We start from the raw sequence: 19,364 nt of genomic DNA, 5'->3' as shown, positions 1-19,364 counted from the left end.
GGAAGCAGGAAATCATAGGTGATTGGAAGCACTCTCTTAAGTGAATCAGCTTATTTGACTCTCTGTTTCAAGCTTAAGGAGAGATGCATGGCCTGTCGTGTTTGCAATACAAGCGAGAAGCAGACCAACAAAGAATCAAACCAACAAGCAAACACCAAAATGGTACGGTTGGCTGATATTTACCAAGGGAACCATGATTATTCAAAAGAAAATACTTAAGGTGATGTCAAGGATCATTCAGCATGCATCGACCCATTATCGCGGCTTGCATGTACTCAGCACACTTGTATTCGGAGGCGTGCATTCATATTCGTAAATTTTGATTCATAAGAACATATCGTGACCTAACCCTAATGCCGATTTGGAATCAAATGGATTCCTAGTCCGTGATGTAGACTTGTATGTCTTCCAACAGGATGAAGGAATGCCATATTCTAGGCTACGTAGAGAAGAATTGTAAGAAGCCTATAACAAAGGCAAGTAGCTCTGCCAAAGTGTACTAAGAGCAAAAGAGACTGACAGCAAAGTGCACATTGGGGTTGGTTTCATTTCTTGGAATTTCAGCCCCCATGAAACCAATGGATCCATGTCCTGAGAGTGCGGGTGTTTCAGCAGAAATCAGGCGACGCATATGTGTTCCGGGTGTACGGATATTATAGGAACATAAGTCTCCTTTAGTGGGTCTCTGTGTACTGTGAACTGTTAGAAAGTTTAAAGACGTGTGAAACCATCAACTGAAAAGGGACACACTTCCCTCCATTGGTACTGTGCATAGAGATCTGAACAAAAGGAAAGAGGGAAGAAGAAAGGCCCATGGGACGCTAGTGGGTAGAATCACATTTACCTTAGGAACTTCTCTTCGGATGCAGCCCCTCCCCCAACACTGACAAGATGCAGCAGCCATTGGGGATGGCAGTTAGCGGTTGGATTCCAGGTGGAATGTTGGTGTGTACCGCGAGGCTTGTTGTGGCTGTTGGATCCTAGGTAACCAGGCAGAGTTCTGTGGGTGGATCAGTGTGATGGAGGGGCTGCCGCCCTCTGTGGAGCTTGGCTTAGGTGTTTGGTCCGGGAAGCTGTGTAAGTTCGAGATACTGCTGCTGCCCAAAGACCTGAGGTCACAGGTCAGTTTCCAGAACCTGAAAGGGCAGACAGTGGAAGATCTGCCTGTCATCAGCTTACTGGTGAGGCTCCGAGGTACTTTCAGACTTGCCCAGTCCTGGTGAAGTCAACTTTAGGGGAGACACGAAGAGAAGCTGGCCGAAAAGCTGGCTGAACGGATTGAGGAGAGATGCGAACACATGGATGAGAGATGTTCTGCTACAATGGAGAATACTGGCGTGGAGACAGCTGTAGAGGATACCAGGCTCAAAAGACATTCATGAGACATATTGAACCTCGCTGATACTGGCAGAAACATAAGGAGTGCCAACGTGGACTTGAGGAAGTTCCTCAATTCTCTTCTCCAAGAACGGGTCCAAGGTCCCTGACGTCTGCAAGAGAAGAGATGGCAGAGATGATCAAAACACTCCTGTTCTTGGAAGAGGTCATGGGAATCCACACTTCCCAAGGGGCCTTCCCAAGCCATTCAGACCAGAATTCACCAAGCCCAGGTAAGCCTTTTCCCAGGTTTGGGCCTAGCTAGCAAGCACTTGCCTTCCCTCCCCTCCACACAGGCATCCATTTTGAAGGATCAGTAGCTGAGCTGCAATGAAGCCATTACGAGTAAAACAAGCCCCTCCTAGAATCAGAGTTCCTCCAGCTTCACACTCTGTGAACAACAGTGAACTCCTTAAAGGTCCAATAAACTTGGCTGAAATAGATAGGAATTGAATACTTAGCTCACACCTAGAAACGATGGCCTTCCGCTAGATTCAGCAAATGTTGTGTTTATGTCTTCCCTGGGGTGAAGGGAGTGTGGTAAGAGAGGGGAATCTGACTGAACTTGAATCTGTATTAGGCCTCAATTTTTCAAGACAGTATAGGTAAATAGTACAAGTCAGAAAGAGAACTGTACTGTAAAAGTCGCCAATGATATAAAAGACACAGCTTATGTGGATCGTCTTTCACTTGAGTCAAGCCCCCGTGGGCACTATATCATGCGGGTGCAGACTTGGTTGCGTTAAATGGCTTTACCCAACATGATCGGATGATTAAGCGTTCTCATCACTGATAGAAGAACACCTGGTTCTCCATAGACTAGCATAATTGCAGCAGGGTTCTCCTAGCTAGAATGCCTCTAGGTGCTTTTGGATTCAAACCTACATGTATATATTTGGTTTCTTTCCTCTTGTATTTTCCTAGAGAGGGATGTTACCCCTTGAAATGCCAATATTGGCCAGTAGGTGTCATTGGGAGTAAAGGGCACCAATGCACAAGTGTATCCAAGTTTGGGGGTTATTTCAAGTTTCCAATAGTTATTTCATGGTTCCTGTTGGTTTCGGAGGCTTCAACCGTAAAGAGCCGACATGAACCCTTTAACAGTTTGGACTGCCAATTTGCATTCTATCTGTCTAGGTTTTCCGTCGAGCTGACAAAATGTTACCAAAATTGACAAGTCTGGCTTCTAGGTCGATTGAGTGTGTTTCAAAAAATAACTTCATTTTCGTATAACTCCCAAAACATGTAAATGAATTCTTTTAAACTTCTTAAAGACTGCAAATGAGATATCAACACAATGTCAAAACAGGTGTATTCGGACCATCCCTCCCACCACGGCTGTATAGAAACAAAGAGCTAAGCAAATATCACATTTCTGTGAAATGTATCTGGATAGTGTTGATTCATCGATGCCCAGATGGCAGAGAAGAAGTGCAACCTGCACTCACTCGCTCCCATGAACAGAGCAATGGAAACATCCACTCACCCAGCCCTTGGCACAGGACACTTGCCGAAGAGAGGTCTGTTACTTCCAAAGACAGGATGAGGCCTCAGGACACCTGGAAGCAGGAGAAGGCAAAGCAGGAAATGGAATCCAGTGAGGGTCTGACCCCTGGTGATGGAGCAACAAGGGTGAAACTCTGTTTAACTTGGACGCACACTCTCAAGCGGACAGGAGACATGGGATAGAAGGTGATGTGCTGAGATTTACAAGAGTGCACAGCAGATGCTTGGCTGACAGAACTCAAAGAAACCAGCGCAAAATATCCCCACAGTTGATTCGGAGTCCAAGATCCCAGCTGCCACATTTGAGGTAGCAGAGGCAACGTTCTGTGAGGGATAGGGCTACGAATGATGGCACACACTGAGTCTCAGGGATCTGGAGTGCATTGTGGGATGTGGTGGGTCGAATCAAGAGAGCAAACCAAAATGTGTACCAATGATAAAGCATCAAAACTGGTCACGTGGTTGAGATTACCAATATGTCCCATGGCCACACCCAGTGCATCTGCAGGACCAGGGACCAATTGGGCATTTTGCCAATAGAGCACGTGTGGGGCTGAATCAGAGATATCGTTCATCTGGTCTGAGTGATCCAGGGGGCCTTGGTTTTGAAATCAGAATGAAAAGACTTAGGATCTGCTACATTCATAACCTGGGCTGGGATTATGGTTTGGTTTGAGGCACAGGATGCGCAACAGCTGTGTGGTTGCCTTTGTGCACCCGTGCTACAAGGATGAGAGGACAAGGAAGAGTGGTCCAAGTCCACAGCGTTAGAAGAGGAAGCATTACCTACAGCCTTATCTCCCTAAAGCGGATGCTACATTTTGGATGGCACCAGCACGGTACGGCACCGAGGACACCAAGGTAGGTCTGCGGGATCATTCCAGCAGGCCCTGATATGTGACATCCATAGATATGCTTCCACTGGTGTTTCTGTAGACAGAGAAGCTCTGAGAAGAACTGCTTTCATTGGCACATTCCCGTGGAACTACAAAGCACAAGCGCACTCTCAGTTTGCTGTTTTGGAAACACTCCAAAATGACATAGAGCAGAATGCAGAGCTGAGAACCTTTAAAAGCTTCATTTCCACAAGAGGAAGTGTCCTGCGCACTTTCAGAATTGTGAGATAAGCATTATCAAAATGAAGTTATGCAAATCGAAATAGTATTGGTTTTTCATCAAAACTAATGCAACAACAGCAATTGGAGATATACCAGACAACACACACAGGAACACGATATGGCATCAATGTCTAGGAGAAATTGTCCGCACAGAAATCCCATGGAATTGCGTAGAGCCAAAAGTCTAAAATTTTCACTTAACAAAGCCCTAGAAGTCCACATTACATACCTGATATTACCTGAGCAGTAGAGGTGAAGAAGTACAGTAAAAGAAACAGGAAGTACCATTTTCAGTTCCAAAGATATTGAAGGCCCAAAAGATAAGCTTTCAAACAACTAGACTGCAAAACGCTATCCAGACCATGTGTTGAAAATGGAGGTCAGGAAATCACTGAAAAACAACAGTGTCTCAGAATCACATAAGGCAGAATACCGGAATAGGGGAAGAGAAAGTCTAAAGACGAGCCAAAAAATATCAGGAAACTCAATGGATGTGATAATATCAGGGCTAAAATTTAGTCGTAAGCAGACTAGATAATGCAGAGGGACGCGTGAATGACTGTGAAGACATGGGATCAGAAAAACCTCGGTCAGAAGCAGACATAGGAAAGCAAGTGCAAAGCAATGTAAACATTGCTGTTGAACCCTGGGTTAAGACAGGGCATGAAAGACTAGAATTCATAAGGGTCCCAGATGGAAAAGCAAGAGATAAGGAAACAAAAAATGTCTGAAAATTTATCTGTAGAAAAATCAGACTGAAACTTCCTGAAAGCCAAGAAAGATTCATGTATGCGAATTCAGGAATTACACAGCATCCAAAGGAGGTGGAATCCCAATAGACCTACCAGCAGCTGTATGATTCAAATCAACAAAGCTCACGAATATCACAGTGATTTAAAATGCACCTGGAGGAAACAACATAGTCACAAGGGAACCTCAAGAGGGGATTCAGCTGATATCTCGGCAGCAATATTGCAGGAGAGGGAGGAGTGCCAGGACACAGACCATATCCTGAATGGCCAAATGCTGCCACCTAGGGGAGCCTATGCCACATGACCGCCAGTCCTAATAACGGCAGAGCTAGAAATTTCCACAAACCGGCAAATCTTAAAAGAATTCAGCAGTTCAAAACTTATCCTACAAGAATGGTTGAGAAATCTACCCTGAATAGAAAAGCAGCAAGATGAAATGGAAAGAAGAAACCATTATTGGAAATGCAAGAAGAGCAGGAGTGGCAAAGAAGAAACAAGAAGAAGGCAAGGAGGACATCAAAACCCTAAAGATGGGAGAGGGAAGCAGGAAATCATAGGTGATTGGAAGCACTCTCTTAAGTGAATCAGCTTATTTGACTCTCTGTTTCAAGCTTAAGGAGAGATGCATGGCCTGTCCTGTTTGCAATACAAGCGAGAAGCAGACCAACAAAGAATCAAACCAACAAACAAACACCAAAATGGTACGGTTGGCTGATATTTACCAAGGGAACCATGATTATTCAAAAGAAAATACTTAAGGTGATGTCAAGGATCATTCAGCATGCATCGACCCATTATCGCGGCTTGCATGTACTCAGCACACTTGTATTCGGAGGCGTGCATTCATATTCGTAAATTTTGATTCATAAGAACATATCGTGACCTAACCCTAATGCCGATTTGGAATCAAATGGATTCCTAGTCCGTGATGTAGACTTGTATGTCTTCCAACAGGATGAAGGAATGCCATATTCTAGGCTACGTAGAGAAGAATTGTAAGAAGCCTATAACAAAGGCAAGTAGCTCTGCCAAAGTGTACTAAGAGCAAAAGAGACTGACAGCAAAGTGCACATTGGGGTTGGTTTCATTTCTTGGAATTTCAGCCCCCATGAAACCAATGGATCCATGTCCTGAGAGTGCGGGTGTTTCAGCAGAAATCAGGCGACGCATATGTGTTCCGGGTGTACGGATATTATAGGAAGATAAGTCTCCTTTAGTGGGTCTCTGTGTACTGTGAACTGTTAGAAAGTTTAAAGACGTGTGAAACCATCAACTGAAAAGGGACACACTTCCCTCCATTGGTACTGTGCATAGAGATCTGAACAAAAGGAAAGAGGGAAGAAGAAAGGCCCATGGGACGCTAGTGGGTAGAATCACATTTACCTTAGGAACTTCTCGTCGGATGCAGCCCCTCCCCCAACACTGACAAGATGCAGCAGCCATTGGGGATGGCAGTTAGCGGTTGGATTCCAGGTGGAATGTTGGTGTGTACCGCGAGGCTTGTTGTGGCTGTTGGATCCTAGGTAACCGGGCAGAGTTCTGTGGGTGGATCAGTGTGATGGAGGGGCTGCCGCCCTCTGTGGAGCTTGGCTTAGGTGTTTGGTCCGGGAAGCTGTGTAAGTTCGAGATACTGCTGCTGCCCAAAGACCTGAGGTCACAGGTCAGTTTCCAGAACCTGAAAGGGCAGACAGTGGAAGATCTGCCTGTCATCAGCTTACTGGTGAGGCTCCGAGGTACTTTCAGACTTGCCCAGTCCTGGTGAAGTCAACTTTAGGGGAGACACGAAGAGAAGCTGGCCGAAAAGCTGGCTGAACGGATTGAGGAGAGATGCGAACACATGGATGAGAGATGTTCTGCTACAATGGAGAATACTGGCGTGGAGACAGCTGTAGAGGATACCAGGCTCAAAAGACATTCATGAGACATATTGAACCTCGCTGATACTGGCAGAAACATACGGAGTGCCAACGTGGACTTGAGGAAGTTCCTCAATTCTCTTCTCCAAGAACGGGTCCAAGGTCCCTGACGTCTGCAAGAGAAGAGATGGCAGAGATGATCAAAACGTTCCTGTTCTTGGAAGAGGTCATGGGAATCCACACTTCCCAAGGGGACTTCCCAAGCCATTCAGACCAGAATTCACCAAGCCCAGGTAAGCCTTTTCCCAGGTTTGGGCCTAGCTAGCAAGCACTTGCCTTCCCTCCCCTCCACACAGGCATCCATTTTGAAGGATCAGTAGCTGAGCTGCAATGAAGCCATTACGAGTAAAACAAGCCCCTCCTAGAATCAGAGTTCCTCCAGCTTCACACTCTGTGAACAACAGTGAACTCCTTAAAGGTCCAATAAACTTGGCTGAAATAGATAGGATTTGAATACTTAGCTCACACCTAGAAACGATGGCCTTCCGCTAGATTCAGCAAATGTTGTGTTTATGTCTTCCCTGGGGTGAAGGGAGTGTGGTAAGAGAGGGGAATCTGACTGAACTTGAATCTGTATTAGGCCTCAATTTTTCAAGACAGTATAGGTAAATAGTACAAGTCAGAAAGAGAACTGTACTGTAAAAGTCGCCAATGATATAAAAGACACAGCTTATGTGGATCGTCTTTCACTTGAGTCAAGCCCCCGTGGGCACTATATCATGCGGGTGCAGACTTGGTTGCGTTAAATGGCTTTACCCAACATGATCGGATGATTAAGCGTTCTCATCACTGATAGAAGAACACCTGGTTCTCCATAGACTAGCATAATTGCAGCAGGGTTCTCCTAGCTAGAATGCCTCTAGGTGCTTTTGGATTCAAACCTACATGTATATATTTGGTTTCTTTCCTCTTGTATTTTCCTAGAGAGGGATGTTACCCCTTGAAATGCCAATATTGGCCAGTAGGTGTCATTGGGAGTAAAGGGCACCAATGCACAAGTGTATCCAAGTTTGGGGGTTATTTCAAGTTTCCAATAGTTATTTCATGGTTCCTGTTGGTTTCGGAGGCTTCAACCGTAAAGAGCCGACATGAACCCTTTAACAGTTTGGACTGCCAATTTGCATTCTATCTGTCTAGGTTTTCCGTCGAGCTGACAAAATGTTACCAAAATTGACAAGTCTGGCTTCTAGGTCGATTGAGTGTGTTTCAAAAAATAACTTCATTTTCGTATAACTCCCAAAACATGTAAATGAATTCTTTTAAACTTCTTAAAGACTGCAAATGAGATATCAACACAATGTCAAAACAGGTGTATTCGGACCATCCCTCCCACCACGGCTGTATAGAAACAAAGAGCTAAGCAAATATCACATTTCTGTGAAATGTATCTGGATAGTGTTGATTCATCGATGCCCAGATGGCAGAGAAGAAGTGCAACCTGCACTCACTCGCTCCCATGAACAGAGCAATGGAAACATCCACTCACCCAGCCCTTGGCACAGGACACTTGCCGAAGAGAGGTCAGTTACTTCCAAAGACAGGATGAGGCCTCAGGACACCTGGAAGCAGGAGAAGGCAAAGCAGGAAATGGAATCCAGTGAGGGTCTGACCCCTGGTGATGGAGCAACAAGGGTGAAACTCTGTTTAACTTGGACGCACACTCTCAAGCGGACAGGAGACATGGGATAGAAGGTGATGTGCTGAGATTTACAAGAGTGCACAGCAGATGCTTGGCTGACAGAACTCAAAGAAACCAGCGCAAAATATCCCCACAGTTGATTCGGAGTCCAAGATCCCAGCTGCCACATTTGAGGTAGCAGAGGCAACGTTCTGTGAGGGATAGGGCTACGAATGATGGCACACGCTGAGTCTCAGGGATCTGGAGTGCATTGTGGGATGTGGTGGGTCGAAGCAAGAGAGCAAACCAAAATGTGTACCAATGATAAAGCATCAAAACTGGTCACGTGGTTGAGATTACCAATATGTCCCATGGCCACACCCAGTGCATCTGCAGGACCAGGGACCAATTGGGCATTTTACCAATAGAGCACGTGTGGGGCTGAATCAGAGATATCGTTCATCTGGTCTGAGGGATCCAGGGGGCCTTGGTTTTGAAATCAGAATGAAAAGCCTTAGGATCTGCTACATTCATAACCTGGGCTGGGATTATGGCTTGGTTTGAGGCACAGGATGCGCAACAGCTGTGTGGTTGCCTTCGTGCACCCGTGCCACAAGGATGAGAGGACAAGGAAGAGTGGTCCTAGTCCACAGTGTTAGAAGAGGAAGCATTACCTACAGCCTTATCTCCCTAAAACGGATGCTACATTTTGGATGGCACCAGCACTGTACGGCACCGAGGACACCAAGGTAGGTCTGCGGGATCATTCCAGCAGGCCCTGATATGTGACATCCATAGATATGCTTCCACTGGTGTTTCTGTAGACAGAGAAGCTCTGAGAAGAACTGCTTTCATTGGGACATTCCCGTGGAACTACAAAGCACAAGCGCACTCTCAGTTTGCTGTTTTGGAAACACTCCAAAATGACATAGAGCAGAATGCAGAGCTGAGAACCTTTAAAAGCTTCATTTCCACAAGAGGAAGTGTCCTGCGCACTTTCAGAATTGTGAGATAAGCATTATCAAAATGAAGTTATGCAAATCGAAATAGTATTGGTTTTTCATCAAAACTAATGCAACAACAGCAATTGGAGATATACCAGACAACACACACAGGAACACGATATGGCATCAATGTCTAGGAGAAATTGTCCGCACAGAAATCCCATGGAATTGCGTAGAGCCAAAAGTCTAAAATTTTCACTTAACAAAGCCCTAGAAGTCCACATTACATACCTGATATTACCTGAGCAGTAGAGGTGAAGAAGTACAGTAAAAGAAACAGGAAGTACCATTTTCAGTTCCAAAGATATTGAAGGCCCAAAAGATAAGCTTTCAAACAACTAGACTGCAAAACGCTATCCAGACCATGTGTTGAAAATGGAGGTCAGGAAATCACTGAAAAACAACAGTGTCTCAGAATCACATAAGGCAGAATACCGGAAAAGGGGAAGAGAAAGTCTAAAGACGAGCCAAAAAATATCAGGAAACTCAATGTATGTGATAATATCAGGGCTAAAATTTAGTCGTAAGCAGACAAGATAATGCAGAGGGACGCGTGAATGACTGTGAAGACATGGGATCAGAAAAACCTCGGTCAGAAGCAGACATAGGAAAGCAAGTGCAAAGCAATGTAAACATTGCTGTTGAACCCTGGGTTAAGACAGGGCATGAAAGACTAGAATTCATAAGGGTCCCAGATGGAAAAGCAAGAGATAAGGAAACAAAAAATGTCTGAAAATTTATCTGTAGAAAAATCAGACTGAAACTTCCTGAAAGCCAAGAAAGAATCATGTATGCGAATTCAGGAATTACACAGCATCCAAAGGAGGTGGAATCCCTATAGACCTACCAGCAGCTGTATGATTCAAATCAACAAAGCTCACGAATATCACAGTGATTTAAAATGCACCTGGAGGAAACAACATAGTCACAAGGGAACCTCAAGAGGGGATTCAGCTGATATCTCGGCAGCAATATTGCAGGAGAGGGAGGAGTGCCAGGACACAGACCATATCCTGAATGGCCAAATGCTGCCACCTAGGGGAGCCTATGCCACATGACCGCCAGTCCTAATAACGGCAGAGCTAGAAAATTCCACAAACCGGCCAATCTTAAAAGAATTCAGCAGTTCAAAACTTATCCTACAAGAATGGTTGAGAAATCTACCCTGAATAGAAAAGCAGCAAGATGAAATGGAAAGAAGAAACCATTATTGGAAATGCAAGAAGAGCAGGAGTGGCAAAGAAGAAACAAGAAGAAGTCAAGGAGGACATCAAAACCCTAAAGATGGGAGAGGGAAGCAGGAAATCATAGGTGATTGGAAGCACTCTGTTAAGTGAATCAGCTTATTTGACTCTCTGTTTCATGCTTAAGGAGAGATGCATGGCCTGTCGTGTTTGCAATACAAGCGAGAAGCAGACCAACAAAGAATCAAACCAACAAGCAAACACCAAAATGGTACGGTTGGCTGATATTTACCAAGGGAACCATGATTATTCAAAAGAAAATACTTAAGGTGATATCAAGGATCATTCAGCATGCATCGACCCATTATCGCGGCTTGCATGTACTCAGCACACTTGTATTCGGAGGCGTGCATTCATATTCGTAAATTTTGATTCATAAGAACATATCGTGACCTAACCCTAATGCCGATTTGGAATCAAATGGATTCCTAGTCCGTGATGTAGACTTGTATGTCTTCCAACAGGATGAAGGAATGCCATATTCTAGGCTACGTAGAGAAGAATTGTAAGAAGCCTATAACAAAGGCAAGTAGCTCTGCCAAAGTGTACTAAGAGCAAAAGAGACTGACAGCAAAGTGCACATTGGGGTTGGTTTCATTTCTTGGAATTTCAGCCCCCATGAAACCAATGGATCCATGTCCTGAGAGTGCGGGTGTTTCAGCAGAAATCAGGCGACGCATATGTGTTCCGGGTGTACGGATATTATAGGAACATAAGTCTCCTTTAGTGGGTCTCTGTGTACTGTGAACTGTTAGAAAGTTTAAAGACGTGTGAAACCATCAACTGAAAAGGGACACACTTCCCTCCATTGGTACTGTGCATAGAGATCTGAACAAAAGGAAAGAGGGAAGAAGAAAGGCCCATGGGACGCTAGTGGGTAGAATCACATTTACCTTAGGAACTTCTCGTCGGATGCAGCCCCTCCCCCAACACTGACAAGATGCAGCAGCCATTGGGGATGGCAGTTAGCGGTTGGATTCCAGGTGGAATGTTGATGTGTACCGCGAGGCTTGTTGTGGCTGTTGGATCCTAGGTAACCGGGCAGAGTTCTGTGGGTGGATCAGTGTGATGGAGGGGCTGCCGCCCTCTGTGGAGCTTGGCTTAGGTGTTTGGTCCGGGAAGCTGTGTAAGTTCGAGATACTGCTGCTGCCCAAAGACCTGAGGTCACAGGTCAGTTTCCAGAACCTGAAAGGGCAGACAGTGGAAGATCTGCCTGTCATCAGCTTACTGGTGAGGCTCCGAGGTACTTTCAGACTTGCCCAGTCCTGGTGAAGTCAACTTTAGGGGAGACACGAAGAGAAGCTGGCCGAAAAGCTGGCTGAACGGATTGAGGAGAGATGCGAACACATGGATGAGAGATGTTCTGCTACAATGGAGAATACTGGCGTGGAGACAGCTGTAGAGGATACCAGGCTCAAAAGACATTCATGAGACATATTGAACCTCGCTGATACTGGCAGAAACATACGGAGTGCCAACGTGGACTTGAGGAAGTTCCTCAATTCTCTTCTCCAAGAACGGGTCCAAGGTCCCTGACGTCTGCAAGAGAAGAGATGGCCGAGATGATCAAAACGCTCCTGTTCTTGGAAGAGGTCATGGGAATCCACACTTCCCAAGGGGCCTTCCCAAGCCATTCAGACCAGAATTCACCAAGCCCAGGTAAGCCTTTTCCCAGGTTTGGGCCTAGCTAGCAAGCACTTGCCTTCCCTCCCCTCCACACAGGCATCCATTTTGAAGGATCAGTAGCTGAGCTGCAATGAAGCCATTACGAGTAAAACAAGCCCCTCCTAGAATCAGAGTTCCTCCAGCTTCACACTCTGTGAACAACAGTGAACTCCTTAAAGGTCCAATAAACTTGGCTGAAATAGATAGGAATTGAATACTTAGCTCACACCTAGAAACGATGGCCTTCCGCTAGATTCAGCAAATGTTGTGTTTATGTCTTCCCTGGGGTGAAGGGAGTGTGGTAAGAGAGGGGAATCTGACTGAACTTGAATCTGTATTAGGCCTCAATTTTTCAAGACAGTATAGGTAAATAGTACAAGTCAGAAAGAGAACTGTACTGTAAAAGTCGCCAATGATATAAAAGACACAGCTTATGTGGATCGTCTTTCACTTGAGTCAAGCCCCCGTGGGCACTATATCATGCGGGTGCAGACTTGGTTGCGTTAAATGGCTTTACCCAACATGATCGGATGATTAAGCGTTCTCATCACTGATAGAAGAACACCTGGTTCTCCATAGACTAGCATAATTGCAGCAGGGTTCTCCTAGCTAGAATGCCTCTAGGTGCTTTTGGATTCAAACCTACATGTATATATTTGGTTTCTTTCCTCTTGTATTTTCCTAGAGAGGGATGTTACCCCTTGAAATGCCAATATTGGCCAGTAGGTGTCATTGGGAGTAAAGGGCACCAATGCACAAGTGTATCCAAGTTTGGGGGTTATTTCAAGTTTCCAATAGTTATTTCATGGTTCCTGTTGGTTTCGGAGGCTTCAACCGTAAAGAGCCGACATGAACCCTTTAACAGTTTGGACTGCCAATTTGCATTCTATCTGTCTAGGTTTTCCGTCGAGCTGACAAAATGTTACCAAAATTGACAAGTCTGGCTTCTAGGTCGATTGAGTGTGTTTCAAAAAATAACTTCATTTTCGTATAACTCCCAAAACATGTAAATGAATTCTTTTAAACTTCTTAAAGACTGCAAATGAGATATCAACACAATGTCAAAACAGGTGTATTCGGACCATCCCTCCCACCACGGCTGTATAGAAACAAAGAGCTAAGCAAATATCACATTTCTGTGAAATGTATCTGGATAGTGTTGATTCATCGATGCCCAGTTGGCAGAGAAGAAGTGCAACCTGCACTCACTCGCTCCCATGAACAGAGCAATGGAAACATCCACTCACCCAGCCCTTGGCACAGGACACTTGCCGAAGAGAGGTCAGTTACTTCCAAAGACAGGATGAGGCCTCAGGACACCTGGAAGCAGGAGAAGGCAAAGCAGGAAATGGAATCCAGTGAGGGTCTGACCCCTGGTGATGGAGCAACAAGGGTGAAACTCTGTTTAAATTGGACGCACACTCTCAAGCGGACAGGAGACATGGGATAGAAGGTGATGTGCTGAGATTTACAAGAGTGCACAGCAGATGCTTGGCTGACAGAACTCAAAGAAACCAGCGCAAAATATCCCCACAGTTGATTCGGAGTCCAAGATCCCAGCTGCCACATTTGAGGTAGCAGAGGCAACGTTCTGTGAGGGATAGGGCTACGAATGATGGCACACGCTGAGTCTCAGGGATCTGGAGTGCATTGTGGGATGTGGTGGGTCGAAGCAAGAGAGCAAACCAAAATGTGTACCAATGATAAAGCATCAAAACTGGTCACGTGGTTGAGATTACCAATATGTCCCATGGCCACACCCAGTGCATCTGCAGGACCAGGGACCAATTGGGCATTTTACCAATAGAGCACCTGTGGGGCTGAATCAGAGATATCGTTCATCTGGTCTGAGGGATCCAGGGGGCCTTGGCTTTGAAATCAGAATGAAAAGCCTTAGGATCTGCTACATTCATAACCTGGGCTGGGATTATGGCTTGGTTTGAGGCACAGGATGCGCAACAGCTGTGTGGTTGCCTTCGTGCACCCGTGCCACAAGGATGAGAGGACAAGGAAGAGTGGTCCTAGTCCACAGCGTTAGAAGAGGAAGCATTACCTACAGCCTTATCTCCCTAAAGCGGATGCTACATTTTGGATGGCACCAGCACTGTACGGCACCGAGGACACCAAGGTAGGTCTGCGGGATCATTCCAGCAGGCCCTGATATGTGACATCCATAGATATGCTTCCACTGGTGTTTCTGTAGACAGAGAAGCTCTGAGAAGAACTGCTTTCATTGGCACATTCCCGTGGAACTACAAAGCACAAGCGCACTCTCAGTTTGCTGTTTTGGAAACACTCCAAAATGACATAGAGCAGAATGCAGAGCTGAGAACCTTTAAAAGCTTCATTTCCACAAGAGGAAGTGTCCTGCGCACTTTCAGAATTGTGAGATAAGCATTATCAAAATGAAGTTATGCAAATCGAAATAGTATTGGTTTTTCATCAAAACTAATGCAACAACAGCAATTGGAGATATACCAGACAACACACACAGGAACACGATATGGCATCAATGTCTAGGAGAAATTGTCCGCACAGAAATCCCATGGAATTGCGTAGAGCCAAAAGTCTAAAATTTTCACTTAACAAAGCCCTAGAAGTCCACATTACATACCTGATATTACCTGAGCAGTAGAGGTGAAGAAGTACAGTAAAAGAAACAGGAAGTACCATTTTCAGTTCCAAAGATATTGAAGGCCCAAAAGATAAGCTTTCAAACAACTAGACTGCAAAACGCTATCCAGACCATGTGTTGAAAATGGAGGTCAGGAAATCACTGAAAAACAACAGTGTCTCAGAATCACATAAGGCAGAATACCGGAAAAGGGGAAGAGAAAGTCTAAAGACGAGCCAAAAAATATCAGGAAACTCAATGGATGTGATAATATCAGGGCTAAAATTTAGTCGTAAGCAGACAAGATAATGCAGAGGGACGCGTGAATGACTGTGAAGACATGGGATCAGAAAAACCTCGGTCAGAAGCAGACATAGGAAAGCAAGTGCAAAGCAATGTAAACATTGCTGTTGAACCCTGGGTTAAGACAGGGCATGAAAGACTAGAATTCATAAGGGTCCCAGATGGAAAAGCAAGAGATAAGGAAACAAAAAATGTCTGAAAATTTATCTGTAGAAAAATCAGACTGAAACTTCCTGAAAGCAAAGAAAGATTCATGTATGCGAATTCAGGAATTACACAGCATCCAAAGGAGGTGGAATCCCTATAGACCTACCAGCAGCTGTATGATTCAAATCAACAAAGCTCACGAATATCACAGTGATTTAAAATGCACCTGGAGGAAACAACATAGTCACAAGGGAACCTCAAGAGGGGATTCAGCTGATATCTCGGCAGCAATATTGCAGGAGAGGGAGGAGTGCCAGGACACAGACCATATCCTGAATGGCCAAATGCTGCCACCTAGGGGAGCCTATGCCACATGACCGCCAGTCCTAATAACGGCAGAGCTAGAAAATTCCACAAACCGGCCAATCTTAAAAGAATTCAGCAGTTCAAAACTTATCCTACAAGAATGGTTGAGAAATCTACCCTGAATAGAAAAGCAGCAAGATGAAATGGAAAGAAGAAACCATTATTGGAAATGCAAGAAGAGCAGGAGTGGCAAAGAAGAAACAAGAAGAAGGCAAGGAGGACATCAAAACCCTAAAGATGGGAGAGGGAAGCAGGAAATCATAGGTGATTGGAAGCACTCTCTTAAGTGAATCAGCTTATTTGACTCTCTGTTTCAAGCTTAAGGAGAGATGCATGGCCTGTCGTGTTTGCAATACAAGCGAGAAGCAGACCAACAAAGAATCAAACCAACAAGCAAACACCAAAATGGTACGGTTGGCTGATATTTACCAAGGGAACCATGATTATTCAAAAGAAAATACTTAAGGTGATGTCAAGGATCATTCAGCATGCATCGACCCATTATCGCGGCTTGCATGTACTCAGCACACTTGTATTCGGAGGCGTGCATTCATATTCGTAAATTTTGATTCATAAGAACATATCGTGACCTAACCCTAATGCCGATTTGGAATCAAATGGATTCCTAGTCCGTGATGTAGACTTGTATGTCTTCCAACAGGATGAAGGAATGCCATATTCTAGGCTACGTAGAGAAGAATTGTAAGAAGCCTATAACAAAGGCAAGTAGCTCTGCCAAAGTGTACTAAGAGCAAAAGAGACTGACAGCAAAGTGCACATTGGGGTTGGTTTCATTTCTTGGAATTTCAGCCCCCATGAAACCAATGGATCCATGTCCTGAGAGTGCGGGTGTTTCAGCAGAAATCAGGCGACGCATATGTGTTCCGGGTGTACGGATATTATAGGAACATAAGTCTCCTTTAGTGGGTCTCTGTGTACTGTGAACTGTTAGAAAGTTTAAAGACGTGTGAAACCATCAACTGAAAAGGGACACACTTCCCTCCATTGGTACTGTGCATAGAGATCTGAACAAAAGGAAAGAGGGAAGAAGAAAGGCCCATGGGACGCTAGTGGGTAGAATCACATTTACCTTAGGAACTTCTCGTCGGATGCAGCCCCTCCCCCAACACTGACAAGATGCAGCAGCCATTGGGGATGGCAGTTAGCGGTTGGATTCCAGGTGGAATGTTGGTGTGTACCGCGAGGCTTGTTGTGGCTGTTGGATCCTAGGTAACCGGGCAGAGTTCTGTGGGTGGATCAGTGTGATGGAGGGGCTGCCGCCCTCTGTGGAGCTTGGCTTAGGTGTTTGGTCCGGGAAGCTGTGTAAGTTCGAGATACTGCTGCTGCCCAAAGACCTGAGGTCACAGGTCAGTTTCCAGAACCTGAAAGGGCAGACAGTGGAAGATCTGCCTGTCATCAGCTTACTGGTGAGGCTCCGAGGTACTTTCAGACTTGCCCAGTCCTGGTGAAGTCAACTTTAGGGGAGACACGAAGAGAAGCTGGCCGAAAAGCTGGCTGAACGGATTGAGGAGAGATGCGAACACATGGATGAGAGATGTTCTGCTACAATGGAGAATACTGGCGTGGAGACAGCTGTAGAGGATACCAGGCTCAAAAGACATTCATGAGACATATTGAACCTCGCTGATACTGGCAGAAACATACGGAGTGCCAACGTGGACTTGAGGAAGTTCCTCAATTCTCTTCTCCAAGAACGGGTCCAAGGTCCCTGACGTCTGCAAGAGAAGAGATAGCCGAGATGATCAAAACGCTCCTGTTCTTGGAAGAGGTCATGGGAATCCACACTTCCCAAGGGGCCTTCCCAAGCCATTCAGACCAGAATTCACCAAGCCCAGGTAAGCCTTTTCCCAGGTTTGGGCCTAGCTAGCAAGCACTTGCCTTCCCTCCCCTCCACACAGGCATCCATTTTGAAGGATCAGTAGCTGAGCTGCAATGAAGCCATTACGAGTAAAACAAGCCCCTCCTAGAATCAGAGTTCCTCCAGCTTCACACTCTGTGAACAACAGTGAACTCCTTAAAGGTCCAATAAACTTGGCTGAAATAGATAGGAATTGAATACTTAGCTCACACCTAGAAACGATGGCCTTCCGCTAGATTCAGCAAATGTTGTGTTTATGTCTTCCCTGGGGTGAAGGGAGTGTGGTAAGAGAGGGGAATCTGACTGAACTTGAATCTGTATTAGGCCTCAATTTTTCAAGACAGTATAGGTAAATAGTACAAGTCAGAAAGAGAACTGTACTGTAAAAGTCACCAATGATATAAAAGACACAGCTTATGTGGATCGTCTTTCACTTGAGTCAAGCCCCCGTGGGCACTATATCATGCGGGTGCAGACTTGGTTGCGTTAAATGGCTTTACCCAACATGATCGGATGATTAAGCGTTCTCATCACTGATAGAAGAACACCTGGTTCTCCATAGACTAGCATAATTGCAGCAGGGTTCTCCTAGCTAGAATGCCTCTAGGTGCTTTTGGATTCAAACCTACATGTATATATTTGGTTTCTTTCCTCTTGTATTTTCCTAGAGAGGGATGTTACCCCTTGAAATGCCAATATTGGCCAGTAGGTGTCATTGGGAGTAAAGGGCACCAATGCACAAGTGTATCCAAGTTTGGGGGTTATTTCAAGTTTCCAATAGTTATTTCATGGTTCCTGTTGGTTTCGGAGGCTTCAACCGTAAAGAGCCGACATGAACCCTTTAACAGTTTGGACTGCCAATTTGCATTCTATCTGTCTAGGTTTTCCGTCGAGCTGACAAAATGTTACCAAAATTGACAAGTCTGGCTTCTAGGTCGATTGAGTGTGTTTCAAAAAATAACTTCATTTTCGTATAACTCCCAAAACATGTAAATGAATTCTTTTAAACTTCTTAAAGACTGCAAATGAGATATCAACACAATGTCAAAACAGGTGTATTCGGACCATCCCTCCCACCACGGCTGTATAGAAACAAAGAGCTAAGCAAATATCACATTTCTGTGAAATGTATCTGGATAGTGTTGATTCATCGATGCCCAGTTGGCAGAGAAGAAGTGCAACCTGCACTCACTCGCTCCCATGAACAGAGCAATGGAAACATCCACTCACCCAGCCCTTGGCACAGGACACTTGCCGAAGAGAGGTCTGTTACTTCCAAAGACAGGATGAGGCCTCAGGACACCTGGAAGCAGGAGAAGGCAAAGCAGGAAATGGAATCCAGTGAGGGTCTGACCCCTGGTGATGGAGCAACAAGGGTGAAACTCTGTTTAACTTGGACGCACACTCTCAAGCGGACAGGAGACATGGGATAGAAGGTGATGTGCTGAGATTTACAAGAGTGCACAGCAGATGCTTGGCTGACAGAACTCAAAGAAACCAGCGCAAAATATCCCCACAGTTGATTCGGAGTCCAAGATCCCAGCTGCCACATTTGAGGTAGCAGAGGCAACGTTCTGTGAGGGATAGGGCTACGAATGATGGCACACGCTGAGTCTCAGGGATCTGGAGTGCATTGTGGGATGTGGTGGGTCGAATCAAGAGAGCAAACCAAAATGTGTACCAATGATAAAGCATCAAAAATGGTCACGTGGTTGAGATTACCAATATGTCCCATGGCCACACCCAGTGCATCTGCAGGACCAGGGACCAATTGGGCATTTTACCAATAGAGCACGTGTGGGGCTGAATCAGAGATATCGTTCATCTGGTCTGAGGGATCCAGGGGGCCTTGGCT

The 19,364-nt window shown here is 45.3% G+C and overlaps 1 long non-coding RNA gene across 1 annotated transcript; it reads right to left on the bottom strand.

Annotated features, from left to right (window-relative positions):
* Nucleotides 1-1,284: 1,284 nt before the first annotated feature.
* LOC140695282 (uncharacterized) lies at nt 1,285-11,647 on the bottom strand. Its single transcript, XR_012070973.1, has 3 exons — nt 11,429-11,647; nt 8,156-8,228; nt 1,285-1,490 (listed from the first exon to the last, which is right to left on the bottom strand). It is a non-coding gene; the product is annotated as an uncharacterized lncRNA (long non-coding RNA).
* Nucleotides 11,648-19,364: the final 7,717 nt, after the last annotated feature.

Source organism: Vicugna pacos, unplaced genomic scaffold (genome assembly GCF_048564905.1).
Source record: "Vicugna pacos unplaced genomic scaffold, VicPac4 scaffold_193, whole genome shotgun sequence".
In the NCBI taxonomy this organism is placed as follows: domain Eukaryota; kingdom Metazoa; phylum Chordata; class Mammalia; order Artiodactyla; family Camelidae; genus Vicugna; species Vicugna pacos.
This window is presented reverse-complemented; position numbering and strand designations above follow the sequence as displayed.